This window comes from Carcharodon carcharias, chromosome 6 (genome assembly GCF_017639515.1).
Source record: "Carcharodon carcharias isolate sCarCar2 chromosome 6, sCarCar2.pri, whole genome shotgun sequence".
Classification (NCBI taxonomy): domain Eukaryota; kingdom Metazoa; phylum Chordata; class Chondrichthyes; order Lamniformes; family Lamnidae; genus Carcharodon; species Carcharodon carcharias.
In genome coordinates, this window is record NC_054472.1 from 179,071,572 (window position 1) to 179,089,252 (window position 17,681).

The window sequence follows — 17,681 nt, forward strand, 5'->3', positions numbered from 1 at the left end:
AGACTGGAATTCCTCATGAGAAACAGAGGTTGGTTGACTCACAGCGCTTAATGAGGCTGGAGTGAGTTGTTGAGAAATCCATAGACTCTGCCTTGGTTGCCTCTGTCATTTATTGTGCAGTGTGACATGTTCACATGTACCTCATATTAACTCTGCGTGTTAGAATATAAGATAGATATTGGCAATTGTTTTATTTTTCTAACCTTGTATAATAAAGTTAATCTTTGTTTGTTCAAAGCTCATAGAATCTTGTAGCTTTATTCACTTAGTGAGTGCCTTGAATTTCAGGCTTTGTCTACTTTAAATAAAACGTTGTTGATCCCTATCCGAATCTTACCAAAAACTTGGGGAGGTCTGGGGTAGGATCATAACACCTTGTCAAGCTAAACTATTACCTCCAATCCTGGACCATGGCTCTATAAGAAATCCCCAAAGTAACCCTACAAGGTAACCCAGAACCCAATCTTCAGATCAAAAGGGAAGACTTACATGTATGTACTGGATTTCACCACCCCAGGATGCCCGATATCACTGTACAGCCAATGAAGTGCTTAAATGCAGCCGCTGTTTTAATGTAAGAAACACAGCGGCTAATTTGTGCACAGTGAGATCCCACAAAAAAGCAATGAGATAAAAAGACCAAAGTCTCTGATTTCAGGTTCAGTTGAAAGGTACATATTAGGCAGGGAAAACGGTCCTGCTTTTCTTCAAATCAAGTGTTGTGCGATTTCTTGACCCATCAGAGAGGGCAGACGGAGCCTTAGTTTATTGTTTCATTCACTTCCAACAGTGCAGCACTGTATTATCAGCCTAGATGTTGCTCTCAAATTCCTGGAGTGGGGCTTGAGCTGATAACCATCTGATTCAGAGACAACAGTGCTTTCTACTTTGAGCACTCACCAAACATTGGGAGTGAGGCAAACATTGGTCTATTTGACAACACTCTTCAAAAAAACCTCAAAAATAAAACCTGTACCCCAACCAAAGCCAATTCCTGATCTTGTTACATATTGGTAGTCTTCTATTACTGCTTGTTCTTAATCCAATTAGATGTGTATATTGCTTCAGCTCTGTGCTTGCCTATGTTAACCTACCTACTTTGAGTCACCGGTTCCCATTTGTGGTCTCCAGCTCCTACGTCCCCATCCATAATGGACTCAGTGCATATGGTTTGAGCTTCTTAGTGCTGACCTCCCAACCCTCAGTGCTCATGCCCTGAAGTTTAATCCTGAGACAGCGAGGATAGCTAATGCATACAACCCCCTGGAATATTTTTTTTAAGTTCGTAAAATTGCACAATATTTCTGGTGCATTTTCCAATTCTTTTTATTTATTTTCCAGGGGGCCACAAAATAACACATAAAGCAGAGGTTCGGCATTATGTTTCTCCAAAGTCCACTTAGTGCATTTATTGCTCTCGGCAAAGTCCTGATTCAATCATGAATTTTAAGAGGTCAACAGAGAAACCCTATGACTCAGCTATTCCCCTGCTGCATCTCTGTTACTCACTCCTTTTCTCTGGTGCCTTCTGTTATTCTTCGAATCATAAAATGATACAGTGCAGAAGGAGGCTATTTGGCCCATTGTTCCCATGCTGGATTTTCGATAGAGTTATCACATTAGTCCCATTCCCCTGCATAGTCTCTATTGCCCTGACAGTGTGCCTCCTTTTTAAAAAATGTTCATAAAGAATTGGCAATATAAGTTTAAAATGACATACTTTGCAAGGAAATTTGATAAGTCCTCCTCTTCCCATGTCTTTGCCATTCTTCCCCTTCCTTTTCTCTCTTCCTGTCTCTCTTTTATCGTAGCGGGGTCTCCAGCAGGAGGTGGCGATAGTGGGGGAGAGCACTGAGCAGGGGAACTGGTCGGCCCCTGTGGGCCTCTCCCTGCAGGGAACAATGTCATTGGCAGAATGAGGGGTGGAGCCAGGTGCCATGAAGTCAGGAAGAGAGCAGCAAGGACAAGTCCAGGACTTGTGAGCGGCAGCGTGGTGGGAGCCAAGGCCATAAGTAGGACAGTTTGAAGCTCCTGATGGTGGCTAGAGTAGAGCCCTAGTCACGCTGACTGACAGACCCATTGGGTCTGAGAAGCCTCATGGGGAGAGAAGAGAGTAGGGCAGCGACAAGGAGCTGGAACAGATGAGTCACTGCATTGAGGGGCTGAGGCCACAAATAGGGCAGAGATCTGGAGCATCAGCCACGAATATTCACTGTAAGTAGTTTGCTTCTTGAAATTAATCTTTACCCTTGGGAGCTTATACAGCTTTGATGCTGGTGGAATAAAGGATTTCTGTTTCTAATCTTCACGCAGTCTGTGTGCTTAAATATCAGATTACATCTTGGTTTCAGAAGTGTGACTCTACAACACAGGCATTGAAGCAATGTGGACAAAATGGAAGGGGGCCTGGTCGAGACTGAGCTGAAACTGGCCCTGTCAGCGAGGGAGGCGGAAGTAGCTGCAGCTCTAGCAGGGGCACAGGCTTCACAGAATGAAGCTGAGAGTCAAAGTCAAGACCGGGAAAAGGCCTCCAATGTGACCTCCTTTAATGTAACAAGGGAAAGACAGAATAACTCATCACTGGTATTCTACCTGCCAATGGGTCGGAAGCCGGACAGATTTGGGGGAGGTGTCCAACGACCTGGTGACTGAAGACTGGATTGAAGATGCACAGCTGGCCATGGCACCCAGCGGTCACGACAAGAGGGAGCAGGTAGTGTTTGCGATGGAATGTCTGTGTGGGTAAGCTGGCTGGGAAATACCAGGAGAGGTGCAGACATTCAAAGAGGTCCTCAGTGAGTCTTTAAGGTCCTGGCATGGCTTTTTGGAAACAGCAGTAGCCTGCCGCAGCTGCAGATAGAGCTTTTATGAGTATAAACATGCTGAGGGAGAGGACCTGGGCTCCATATACCTGGAGCTTGGAAAGTTGTCACTTGTGGGAGTTGGTTATAGGTCTCACTGTAGGACTGAATGTACAGGGAGAAATAGTGAGGGCTTTGTTACAAAGCTTCAGTGATAATCATTGGCAATTTTAATCTACTTATAGATTGGGTGAATCAGATTGGCAAAGGTAGCCTGGGAGATGAGTTCATAAAGTGTTTTTGAAATAGCTTCTTAGAGTAGCATATTATAGAGCCAACCAGAGAGCAGGTTATTCTCAATATGATAATGTATAATGAGACTGGATTAACTAATAACCTCATAATAAAGGAGCATCCAGGTAGCAGTGATCACAGCATGAATGAGTTTCACATTCAGTTTGAAGGAGAGAAGAGTGAGTCTAAGACTAGTATTTTAAACTTACATAAAGACAATTATATGAGGATGGGAACAGAGCTGACTAAAGTGAACTGGGAAATTAGGTTGAAGAGTAAGTCAGTAGAGACGCAGTAGAAGACATTTAAGGAGATATTTCATAACACTTCGCAAAGATACAGTCCAGTCCATTGAGAATGGAAAAACTCGAGGGGCAGGTTTTCCTGGTCGGCGAGCGGGGGTAGGGCCTGCTCGCCGACTGGTAAAGTGACACGGGGATACGTCGGGCGTGTGTCCTGACGTCACCCTGCATCATTTAGATTTTCAGTTTGGCAGGTGCACAGCCGAATCGGCTGGGGGCCCACCGAACTGTCAACGGCCTATTAAGGCCAATAAAAAAACTAATTAACCTGATTGATGGGCCTGCCCGTCCGACCTTAAGGTTGGTGGGAGAGGCCAGGAGCCCAGGCGGGCTTCGGAAAAAGCACCAAACCTCATCCACGGGCGGGAGGACGTTTCATGAGGCTTTTTTTAAATTTTAACAAATGTTTCAATAAAAGTTATGGGCATCTCCCAACTCATGTGACAGTGGCAGGGAAAGTCTTTTATTACCTGAAATTCAACTTTTATATCGGAGCCGATCTCCCTGAAGCAGCACTTTGCCCGCCTGCACAGGGACCGCACAGCGCTTCCTGGTGGACATCACACTGGGCGGGCCTTAATTGGCCTGCCTAAGTAAAATGGTGGTGTGCCCCTAACTGGGGGCACCCGCGCCCACATTCCCCCCCACCCGAAGGTGGGACAAATGTTGGCCTAGGAAAAGGATGCCTCATTCGTGGCTAAGGAAGCTAAAGATAGTATCAAGTTGAAAGAAAAAGCGTAAAATTCTGTGAAGGTCAGTGGCAATCAGAAGATTGGACAGAATATAAAAACCAGCAAAGAGCAACTAAATAAGATGAGGGAGAAATTAGAGTATGAGAGAAAGCTAGCTGGAAATATAAAAACTGATAGTAAGAGCTTCTACAGGAATTTAAAAAGGAAAAGAGTAACTAGAGTTAGTGCTGGTTCTCTAGAGAGTGGATTTAATGATGGAAAATAAGGAAATGGCAGGTACATTGAAGAGATATTTTGTGCCTTTCTTCACTGTAAAAGACACAAATAACACCCCAGAAATAATTGTAAATCAAGAGGTGAAAGGGAGGGAGGAACTTAAAACAATTACAATCACCTAGGAAAGGGTACTGAGAAAATTATTAGAACTAAAAGCTGACAAGGCCAAAGGTGCTGATGAACTTCATCCTAGTGTCCTAAAAGGAGTGGCTGCTGAGATAGTAGATGCATTGGTTTTAATTTTCCCAAGTTCCCTAGATTATGGAAAGGTCTCATCCAACTGGAAAATAATGGATGTAATTCCCATATTCAAGAAAGGAGGGAAACAGAAAGCAGGAAACTACAGGCCAGTTAGCCTAACATTCATAGAGGGAAAATGCTAGAATTATTAAGGAGGATCTAGCAGAGCTCTTAGGAAATCTTAATGCAATCAGGCAGAGTTAACATTGTTTTGTGAAAGGGCTTGACCAATTTATAAGATATCTTTGAAGAACTGACAAGTAACATGGATAAAGGGGAACCTGTAGATGTGGTGTACTTGATTTTCCAAAAAGCATTTGATAAGATGCCACATCAAAGGTTACTACACAAAATAAGAGCTCAATAAGAGTGTAGGGAGAACACATGAGCATGGCTAGAGGATTGGTTAGATGACGGGGAACAGAGGGTAGTGATAAGTGGGTCATTTTCAGGTTGGCAAGATGTAACCAGTGGAGTGCCACAGGGATCAGTTCTGGTGCCTCATCTATTTACTATCGAGATCAATGACTTGGATGAAGGAACTAAATGTATGATTGTTCAATTTGCTGGTGACATAAAAAAAGATAGAAGAGTAAGCTCTGAAGCAGGCATAAGGAGGCTGCAAAGTTAAATAGATAGTTGAAGCGGATAAGCAAAAAATTGGCAGATGGGGAATAATGTGGGAGAATGTGAACTCATTCATTTTGGTAGGAAGAACAGAAAAACACTATTATTTAAATGGAAAGAGATCGCAAAACTCTGAGGCACAGAGGGATCTGGGTGTACTGGTACATGAATCACAAAAAGTTGATATGCTGGTACAGTAAGTGATTAGGAAGGCAAATGGAACTTTGTCATTTATTGCAAGGGGATTAATATAAACGTAGGGAAGTTATGCTACAGTTGTACAGGGTGTTGGTGAGAACACATGTGAAGAACTGTGTACAGTTCTGGTCTCCTTTTTTGAGAAAGGGTATAATTGCATTAGAAGTAGTGCAGAGAATGTTTACTCGACTGATTCCTGGGATGAATGGGTTTTCTTGTGAGTTAAAATTGGATGACTTGGGCCTGTATCCATTGGAGTTTAGAAAAATGAGAGGCAATCTTACTGACATATAAGATCCTGAGGGAACTTGACAGGGTGGATGTTGAAAGGATTTTTACCCTTATGGGAAAGACTAGAACCAGGGGCCTCAGTTTAAAAATAAGGGGTCTCCCAATTAAGACAGAGATGAGAAGAAATTTATTTCTCTTAGACTCATAACTCTGTAGAATTCTCTTCCCAAGTGAGCAGTGGAGGCAAGGGAATTGATTATTTTTAAGGCTGAGTTAAGTAGATCCTTGACTGACAAGGGACTCAAGCGGTGTGAGGGTAGTTAGGAAAGTAGAGACCACAATCAGATCAGCCGTGATCTTATCAAATGGCAGAACAGGCTTGAGGGCTGAATGGCCTGCTTCTAATTTGTACATTTGTACGTCCAGTAACTCTACCACAGGCATTCTTCTGAAAATCCAGATCAAAGGTTGAAAATCATTTGATAATTGAATAGAGTAATGGCAGCCATTCCCTTTTATCTTTATTTCAATTGTGGTCAATAATTTCTTAGTTTGAAGTAAACATTATTTTCCTGTATCTTATTTTCAAAGTATCTTTGACAAACTCTTTGCAGCAAATCCCATATGTTGGTAAGAACCTGCTATAGTTAGGGGTCCAGTATTTTCCTTCAGTTGTGCCAGTTTCACCAGTGCAACCTGCCTGTACCTGGCCCCACCAATGCAAATGATTGAGGAAATTTAAGGGTAAATTACGCCCAGTCTGAATCGAGTTTCTGTGGTTTTTTTTCTCCTCTGGAAAGCCACCCCGCCTCCAAAACCCAGTCACACCTCCAGTCAAAATAATCACTATGGCAAACTCCTGCTAATTTCCCATGTTGGTGGTCCTTCAAGCAGCTCTTAAAATTAAACTCACTTTAGAACAAAGAAAAGTACAGCACAAGAACAGGCCCTTCGGCCCTCCAAGCCTGCGCCGATCATATTGCCTGTCAATTAAAACATTTTGCACTTCCGGGGTCTGTATCCCTCTATTCCCATCCTATTCATGTATTTGTCAAGCTGCATCTTAAACACCACTATCATACTTGCTTCCACCACCTCCTCTGACAGCAAATTCCAGACACTCACTACCCTCTGCGTAAAAAAACTTGCCCCGCTCATCTCCTCTAAAGTTTTCTCCTCTCACCTTAAATCTATGTCCCCTAGTAATTGACTCTTCAAACCTGGCAAAAAGCTTCTGACTATCTACTCTGTCCATGCCACTCACAATTTTGTAAACTTCTATCAAGTCGCCCCTCAATCTCCGTCACTCTAGTGAGAACAATCCGAGTTTCTCCAACCTTTCCTCATAGCTAATAACCTCCAGACCAGGCAGCATCCTGGTAAACCTCCTCTGCACCCTCTCCAACGCCTCCATATCCTTCTGGTAATGTGGTGACCAGAATTGCACGCAATATTCCAAGTGTGGCCTAACCAAGGTTCTATACAGCTGCAGCATGACTTCCCAGCTTTTATACTCAATACCCCTGCCAATGAAGGCAAACATGCCATATGCCTTCCTGACTACCTTATCCACCTGCATTGCCACTTTCAGTGACCTGTGGACCTGTACACCCAGATCCCTCTGCCCGTCGATGCACTTAAGGGTTCTACCATTTACTGTATAATTCCTGCCTGTATTAGGCCTTCCAAAATGCATTACCTCACACTTGTCCAGATTAAACTCCATCTGCCATTTCTCCGCCCACGTCTCCAACCGATCTATATCCCGTTGTATCCTTTGGCAATCCTCTTCACTATCTGCACTCCTCCAACCTTAGTGTTGTCTGCAAACTTACTAATTAGCCCAGTTACATTTTCCTCCAATTCATTTATGTGTACTACAAACAGCAAAGGTCCCAGCACTGATCCCTGCGGAACTCCACTAGTTACAGCTCTCCATTCAGAAAAGCACCCTTCCACTGCTACCCTCTGTCTTCTTTGACCAAGCCAATTCTGTATCCATCTTGCCAGCTCACCTCTGATCCTGTGCAACTTTACCTTCTGTACTAGTCTTCCATGAGGGACCTTGTCGAAGGCCTTACCTAAATCCATGTACATAACACCCACTGCCCTCCCATCATCTTTGTCACTTCCTCGAAAAACTCGATCAAGTTAGTGAGACATGACCTCTCCTTCACAAAACCATGCTGCCTCTCACTAATATGCCCATTTGCTTCCAAATGGTAGTAAATCCTGTCACGACGAATCTTCTCCAATAATTTCCCTACCACTGACGTAAGGCTCACCGGCCTGTAATTTCCTGGATTATCCCTGCTATCCTTCTTAAACAATGGCACAACATTGGCCATTTTTCAGTCCTCTGGGATCTCACCCGTAGCCAGTGAGGATACAAAGATTTCTGTCAAGGCCCCAGCAATCTCCTCCCTTGCCTCCCTCAGTACTCTGGGGTAGATCCCATCTGGCCCTGGGGACTTATCCACCTTAATATTCTTCAAGACGCCTAACACCTCCTCTTTTTTGATCTCAACATGATCCAGGCTATCTACACACTCTTCCCTAGACAAATCGATCGCTAAGTCCTTCTCTTTGGTGAATATTGATGAGAAGTATTCATTTAGTATCTCTCCCATTTCTTCTGGCTCCACACACATATTCCCTCCTCTGTCCCTCTGTCCCTTTCCCTGGCTACCCTCTTGCTTTTTTCACATATGTAAAAAGCAACGGCACTAATAAAAAGTTTTTAAACATTTGCAAGTATTTAATCTAATACAAAAGCTGACTAGTGTGCACTAATGAAATGAATAGCTGGCTCAGTATAGCTTTGCAGTGATTTTAAATCAGGTTACTCACAGGTGGTGACAAGACACTCTTATTAAAAGTCCTTATTCTTTTGTGATGAACCTATTTTCAGCGGTATTAATAAAACTGCAGCAGGTTCCCATCCTTAGAGCACATCAAGGGATACTTTTCAATGGAAAGAATGAATAATGAACCATTATATCCCATTTTACTGCCCAGTTGTGCTAGTTCATGGAAGATTTCACGTTCGATGATATGCAAGCATGTTTTAACAGAAAATTGAATGAACTTCACTTCAGGGAAACATATGGTTTCAAACGCAGTTTGGGCTTGGATTTTCACTTCAGGCCATGGTGAAAACACTACCCCTTGAATATGCACCTTAAAGACTCGTTCCTTGGTTTCAATGCATTATCAATGTTTCAATTAACAATACTTGATACATTTATCAGAGCTGCTCATTCCTAATGAATCATCAAGTGAAAACATTAAAGGTACAATCATTGTGTCAATTATCCTGTAATCAGGGCTAATTAGCAGGTTTTTAAAAAAAATACTAATACATCTTTGTATACTACAGCCACTGAAGGGATTATATTTAAGTTATTCATCATAAATGAATGCATTTAATTATTTTTACAAAGGAGTTTAGGTAGAGATTTAAATTGCTTACTATTTGCCTATATTAAATACTTACCATTCCTGCATTAGGATGTGCCATCTCATTCGTTGTCTGTGATATTTCTTAATGTTAGTCACTTAAAGGAAAGAATATATTCTCCTGATGTGATTATCACTGGCAATTTATTGCCCATCTCTAATTGCCCTTGGGAAGGTGGTGGTGTGCTGCCTTCTTGAACCGCTGCAGTCCATGTGGTGTAGGTACACCAACAGTGCTGTCAGGGAGGAAGTTCCAGGATTTTAACCCAGCAACAGTGAAGGAACGGCGATATATTTCCAAGTCAGGATGGTGAGTGGCTTGGAGGGGAGCTTGCAGGCAGGGGTGTTCCCAAGCGTCTGCTGCCCCTGTCATCCTAGGTGGTAGAGAATGTAAGTTTGGAAGGTGCTGTCAAAGGATGTTTGGCGAGTTGCTGCAGTGTATCTTGTAGATGGGTACACACTGCTGCCACTGTGTGTTGGTGGTGGAGGGAGGCTAAAAATTAATAATTTCATCAATTCTGTCGCAACTCCTGACCATAAGTCAGAACATCAGCAGTATGCCACACAGAGCATCTTTTTTATGTTGATGAAATATGTTTGATGTGAGTATAACATTTGGAAAGGGGGTAATTATGTAATTGGTGTAAAACTGCTGATTATATACATATTTTTGTATTATTCATTTAAACTCTATTTGTTCCTGGTGGCCTTGCTCAAAGGGAAGAAATAAAATACTTGTATTTATATCGTGCCTTATACAACCTTAGGATGTGCCAATACACCTTACAAACAATCTTTTGCTTTTGAGGTATAATCACTGTTGTAATGTAGTGAATTCAACATAAGGTGATGTTTAGTCATGTTGAGTGCAATGTACTGTAAGTGAAAACTGCAATGATGGTGCACTAGCTATCTGTTCATTTAAATACTGTTTCTCCTTTTTACCTTTTTTTACAACACATTACTCGACAGGAAAAGTTGATAGAAGCACCAATAGTCAGGCAAAATTCCTCTGAAGGGGAAAGCGAATTTGGATGAGAAAAATATTCATAACTTTTAGGCATAACCAAATTACTCGATTGTACAGCAGTGTGAGCCGACACATTGACTGGGTGACATGGAGTATTTTCAGTAACTGAGGAAGGCCTGTGATTTTATGCGTTGCCCTTTTATGTGCCCAGACGTCTAGCCTGTAGATCCTTGTCAGGCAATGGATGGTTTAGAAAAGCACCTTTGACCTGTAGAGCCTATGGGAAGAATTTTCTGTGTGTTGGGCGGGCGGGCCCGACCCAATCTTTGGTGGGCGGGGAGCCGATGCCCTCCGGAGAAGCGGGCCCCGCTGCCATTTTAAGTGGGTGGGCCAGTCAAGGCCCGCCCAGCGTGACATCCGGTGGGAAGCACTATGCACTTCCTGTGCGGGCGGGGGGGGGATTCCCCAAAAGCGAGAGTGCGCTCTTTCATGTATGCGCATGAATGAGCACACATCTCCCTGAGGCTAGGTGCTGCCCCAGGGAGATCGCTGAAGGTTTTCAAACTTTAAAAATAGAAAAATAAAAAAATCATTAGCATGTCCCCCTCATTTGACAATGTCACACGAGATGGGACATGTTAATAAAAAGCACAAAAACTTCAATAAATATTTTTTAAACCCAACATGAAACCTCAGCCCGCTGGTGGATGAGGTTTCGTGTTTTTTCAGAAGCCCGCTGGGGCTCCTGGCCTCCCCGCCAGCCTTAAGGTTGGACGGGCAGGGCCTTTAATTGTTTTAATGATCCTGTCAATGGCCTCAATTGGCCATTGACAGGTCGGTGGGCGGACAGCTGATTGTGCTGTGCACCCACCCCCCGGCCTTCCTGAATATTTAAATGGGGCGGAGTGACGTCGGGGATTCCTCTCGACATCATCCCGTGTCATCGAGCGGGCCCCGCCCCCTTCTCGCCGACGGAAAAATTCAGCCCTATGGGTGAAGATAGTGAGTGTGAAACTGGATTTGTTGCTCTTACTTGGTGGGGCGCTTGCTCCGCACTCATCAGTCCAGCTCACTGGAGGCCCATGTGGAATTTGACAGCAGATCTTAACTCCACAGAGCTAGTGAGCTGCGGTCACCAATACTGTAGTGGGAAACAGCTCCCAGGTTCCATCTGCAGCGTCTGCAGTGGAGGTTGCATCCCTCAGATAGGCCCTGAGTTTTGGGGTGGTGGTGGTTGGAGGTGAGCCCGAGAACAGTGGGGGGAGCCCAGGCCTGCTTTGGACTGTGGGGCTTTGAGGGAGCCATAAGGACTGCTGGGAAGGCCACCAGAGACCTGGTACAAGTGGGCGGCGCTTGTGTGACATAAACCCCGCCCATTTGCCCTCCAGTTTTGCCATCAAATTTCTACAATCAGGCATAGCAAACAGATTTAAAGAAACAGTCAGCACGAGGCCTAAAAATCACCCCATCCAATAGGGCTGTCAACGAATTTCAGGCGTAGATGGAACAGGGGAGACAGTGATTCTACTTTGGGAGAGTCGGGAAATTGGGCCCAATTGGACAGGTTATGCCTGTAAGACTGGCAAACAAGGTGGAATTTCCCCCCTTCTTTTTGGAAACAGGATGAGTAAATGTTTAACTTGGAGACTTGTGAACTTCGAAAAAGCAAGTCTTACATTTATATAGTATAAAAGGAAAATACTGAGGATGCTGGAAATCGGAAACAAAAACAGAAAACGCTGGACTAACATTTACATAGTGCTCATCTAAACCATCGGGCATCGCAGATTGCTACGCAATACTTTACAGCCAATGAAGTACTTTTTTAGAGTGCAGTCACAATTGTAATGTGGGAAACACAGCTAATTTGCACCCAGAAAACTCCTGCAAACAGCAATGTGATAATGTCCGGACAATGGCTTGGAACCTCTGTGAAGTGTCAATCACCCCACACAGCTCCACATTTCCGGTCAGGTCTTCTGAGGCCTGGCTTCTTCAGAAGTGTGGAGCGTATAGTCCATCAAAGACTCCATCGCAGCAGAGTTGAGTTGGTGTGAATACTGGACGCATCCCCTCTTTAAGGCACTCACCACATTAAGGTAAGTTTAAATGCCCAGTGAGAAAGTTAGTGAATGAATGAATGGTTAAGTGGGTGAGTGGATGAATGAGTAAACGGGTAAGATGGTATGGTAAGGTGGGCATGGTAAATGGTAAATTGGTCGGGTGGCAGATGGGTGAGGTAAGTGAATAGGATGGCAGGTGGGTGAGTTGGGTAGGTGGGTCGGAGCATAGTTGGGTTGTGGGGTAGTCAGGCCGGGGGCTAGTCAGGTTGGTTTGTAGGGTGTTTGGTCAGATGGTGGTGAGTAGTCAGGTCTAGTCGTGGGGGTAGGGGTAGTCATATCAAGTTGGGAGGGTAGACGGGTGGTTGGAGTTAGCATGGTCAGGAGGGGTAGTCGGGTTGTAGTTGGGGGGCGGAGTTGGTCAGTGGTGTAGTCAGGAAGTTATTCGGGGGTTCAGAGAGTGTAGTCCGGGAGTCGGGGGTGGGTGTCAGCATGAGTGATTGGACAGTCAGTTCTGTATTACTCAGGAGTTAGTCTGCAATTTTTCCGTCTAACATTTCCTGGGTAACTATCCAGGTAAGTACCATGGAACCGTCCAAAGTCTCTGACTTCAACGCAGAGGCCGGAATTTTATTTCTCCCCCAGGGGGTTCTGAGGCATGGGTGGAGCGTGAAATTTCAGGAATGGGATTCGCTCTAGGTTCCCGCCCGCCCCAGCCTGGTAACAATTTGACGTTGGGGCGGGCAGGGCCTCGGAAGGGAAGCCTGCCCTTGCCACAATTAAGGCCCTTAAATGACCACTTAAGGCCTTTTTCCCACCCAGCATCAATTTTTAGGCCGGTGGGAGGATGACAGATCGGTCGGGTGGGGTGGGGGTGGGGGGGAGGAACCTGGAAATGAACTGAGTTTGATTTCAGGGAGGAAGAGGAGTGGGGCTCCTCCATCAGAAGGCCCCTTCTGATTGGGGGTGTCCTCTCCTTAGAGCCCAGGTGACCTCAGGCCCTCCCTTCCCCCCACTCTGAGCTGGCCTATCCCTCGAGACCTTGATCGCCCCTTCATGACCCCCAGATGTTGCCTACCCACCCTGCCCTGGGAGCCCTGCCACTTATCTTGTCTTCTGGGTCCTGGGACTTAGTGCCAGGCAGCTCTGTGTAGCGCCTCTTCCGTCCACTGCAGCACTGTGCCTGCAGGGATTGGAGAACTGTCAGCCAATCTGACAGCTCTCCCAAGGCAGGACTTCCTCCCAAGTGTGGACGGAAGTCCCGCCTTATGCGAATCAATGATTGTTAGAGTGTAAAATAGCAGCAGTGTGGCTGGAGTCAGTAGGGGCGTGTTCCCTGCTGTCTCCTCGACCCCACCATCCTGAAAATTCAGGCCAGAGTCAGAGGCATTGAGGATGGTTTCAGGGTTGAGGGGAATCACCCATTGGAAGTTCAAACTTCCTGGGTAATTCCCAAGGAAGTCAGCGCACCAGAATTTCCATGGTGTCCTGAGGCACACCTTGGGCTGTATGAAGCTCTGGGCCATTGGTTTTTTGTGATGTTGGTTGAGGGGTAAATATTGATCAGAGCACCAGCAGTAACAACCCTGCTTTTCTTCAAAAGATGGGATCATTTGTAACCACCTGAGGACAGTTTGGGCTTCAGTTTAACATCTCATCCAAAAGCCAGCAGCTCCAACAGTGCAGCACTCACACAGTACTTCACTGGAGTGTCAACCTTGATTTTTTTGCATTCAAGTGGGACATGAATCCAGAACTTTGACATTCAGAGGTGTATGTGTTACCAATTGAGCTACCATTGACACTTTTGTAAAGCTTGAGTCTCACCATTTAAGTGTGCTAACCTCTCAAGGTTGAGATGGAACGAAGGTGCTTTCCATTTTCCATGCTACTGGTGGTTTTAAAAAAAAGGTTTATTTCATCTCGCCAAAGTTCTGGCTGGCACATCAAGTACTAGTGGTCCCAATTTCAGTGCAGGGAAATTGCACCTTTAATGTACTCAAAATTACACTGGGCAGGTTACAGTCCATGCTTCCTCCAAAATTCATCTGCAACATCACAAACATAAAATCATCCATGACCTAGCCCACTCAGGCAGCATAAGGGAATGTGATTGTCTCCTTATTTTCTTCCCATTAAAAAGTGTGCCATTGTGTGTTGAAGAGCAGTAACTTGATGCACTTTTATTAATGTACCTGAAAATAGATTTATCACCAAACAGAAGCAATTTTAGTAAGGGTAACTTGATTTAAAATCACTGAAATGGCTTAAAACAAAACTATCCTGGAACATTTAATAGTTTTATTGGTGTACACTAGTAACTTTCTTAGTAAATTAAATATTTTTCCAGTAAGAGGAAGCTTTTAAACTGTACCTACAAGAGCCAGCGCACTTAAGAAAATGCACACAGTTCGAAGACTCCTGAACCAGTGCAAACTTACAATGTTGATCTGAGGTCGCGGCCAGTTAAACAGTGAACCAACTGATAGGTTATGGGAAATGTGCATCAATGCTTTTAGACATACCTTATTTAAGATTTAAAATTCCCCAATCTCTTGTGCTGATTCTCCCAATCCCACTGATATAATAAATAGAAACCAACTCAATGGAAACTCGGACTCCCAGGTCATTTGATAACAAGAACATTTATAGATTTTTACCCTCGCTACTTTTGACTGCCTTACTGTAAGGCCTAGCGAGGGAGAGGCTTAGGATTTAACAGCTGCTAGAACAATGAGAAAAGAATAACTAGATAGCCGTAATAACAATGCCTTTTCTTTTCAACGAGACTCACAAACATAATCTCCAAAGGGACCAATTGACCAAGTTCGGATATTAAATCACCTGTGCTCAATCAGGGTTGCATCTCGCTTACTGCTTATGGCTGATTCCAAATAAGATAGTTTTTTTTCCAATTCAAAAAATAAACTTCACCTTTTCAAAAATAAAACTGATGTAACTGAATGAATCACGGCGTCTAATTTAAATTTTCCATTCGAGAAAAAAACCTTTTGTTCAAAAAGAGGTTGACAACCCAAGTTAAACACAATAGATGTACAATTCAGACTGAAGCCATTCAAAACAACAAACCTACTCAGTCTTTTATTTTGTAACAATTAACTGCATCAGCAGACCTGGAGTTAACAGAATTAATTGAGTGAGTGTTCTGTAGATAAAAGACCACAACAGCTTGAATTTATGTAATGTCTTAATGTAATGAATCTTCCTAAAGTGCTTTACAGGAACATTGTCAAACAATATTTGACATATAAGGAGCTGTTAAGAGAGGGAACCAAAACCTTGGTTAAAGAGATTGGTTTTGAGGAGCATCTAGAAAGGAGGAGAGAGAGGTATAGAGGTGAAGGGATTTAGGGAGGGAACCCCAGAGCTAGGGGCTTTGGCAACTGATTGTACGGCCTTCAATAGTGGAGTGATTAAAATCAGGAATTCCTGAGAGGCTGGAATTGGGTGAGTGCAGAGACCTCAGAGGGTTGTAAGGCAGGAGGAGATTACAGAGATAGGGAGGCGCGATGCCATGGAGGGTTTTGAAAATGAATATTTTAAAATTGATGCTTTGATGGTTTGGAGATCGATGTGGGTCAACAAGCACTGGGTGATGGGTGAAGGGACTAGTTGCGACATGAGAAACATAGAAAAAAGAGACAAAAACGCAAGGTTTTCTAAGATGGTTTCATTCGGTGGGGGAGAGAATGACCTCTTTCCTGGGAAAGGTTTGCTAAGGACATACGGACATACATATGAAGCAGGAGCAAAAGTAGGCCATTCGGCCCCTTGGGCCTGCCTCGCCATTCAATACGATAATGGCTGATCTGCTTGTGTTTCAAATTCTTCATTCCAATCTACCCCCTGTGAACCTTTGATTCCCTTGCCTAACAAGAACTCATCTACCTCTACCTTGAAACTATTTAGTGACCCTGCTTCCACCGCCCGCTGAGGCAAAGAGTTCCAAAGTCACACAACCCACCGAGAGAAAGAATTTCTCCTCCTCTCTGTCCTAAAAAGGCGAACCCTAATTTTAAAACAGTGCCCCCTGTCCATGCCCACCTTGTCAACACCGTTCAGGATCTTATATACTTCAATCAAGTCATCCCTCATTTTGCTAAACCCCAGTGGAAACAAGCCCAGTCTGTCCAACCTTTCCTCATAAGACAACCCACTCAATCCAGGTATCAATCTATTAATCCTCTGAACCGCATCCAATGTATTTACACGACATGCCTGAGCTTGGAAAGAATTCGACAGTGGTCCCTTCTCGCACAGAAAAGAATACTTGCATTCATATAGCACCTTTCATAACCATCGAATGTCTCAAAGAGCTGAACAGTTAATGAAGTACTCTTGAAATGTAGCCATTGTTGTAATGTAGGAAACGGGGCTACCAATTTGTGAACAATAAGCTCCCACAGACAACAATGAAATACGTGACAAATTAAACACTTCTTATGATGTAAGTTGAGAGATAAATATTGCCCAGGACACCAGGGGATATCTCAGAATCACACAGTGCAGAAGAGGCCCTTCAGCCCATCGAGTCTGCACCGACATGTGAGAAACACCTGACCTGCCTACCTAATCCCATTTACCAGCACTTGGCCCATAGCCTTGAATGTTATGACATGCCAAGTGCTCATCCAGGTACTTTTTAAAGGATATGAGGCAACCCGCCTCCACCACCCTCCAGGCAGTGCATTCCAGACTGTCACCAGTCTCTGGGTAAAAAGGTTTTTCCTCACATCCCCCCTAAACCTTCTGCCCCTCACCTTGAACTTGTGTCCCCTCGTGACTGACCCTTCAACTAAAGGGAATAGCTGCTCCCTATCCACCCTTTCCAAGCCCCTCATAATCTTGTACACCTCGATCAGGTTGCCCCTCAGTCTTCTCTGCTCCAATGAAAACAACCCAAGTCTATCCAACCTCTCTTCATAACTTAAATGTTTCATCCCAGGCAACATCCTGGTGAATCTCTGCATCCTTCCTATAATGTGTTGACCAGAACTGCACACAATACTCCATCTGTGGCTTTACCAATGTTCTATACAACTCCAACATGACCTCCCTACTTTCGTAATCTATGCCTTGATTGACAAAGGCAAGTGTCCCTTATGCCTTTTTCACCACTCCACTAACATGCCCCTCTGCCTTCAGAGATCTATGGACACACACGCCAAGGTCTCTTTGTTCCTCAGAACTTCCTACTGTCATGCTGTTCATTGAATACTTCCTTGTCAAATTACTCCTTCCAAAGTGTATCACCTCACACTTTTCAGGGTTAAATTTCATCTGCCACTTATCTCTCCTGCTCTTCGTCAAAATAGTGCCATGGAATCTATTGCATTCACCTGAGATGGTCGACTGGACCTTGGTTTAACACTGCATCCAAAAGCCAGCACCTCTGGCAGCTTTGTCACACTCCCTCTGTACCACATCGTAATGACAGCCTCAATTTTTGTGCTCAAGTCCTGGAGTGGAACTTTATGCCAGAAGCTTCTAACTCAGAGATGAACGTGCTA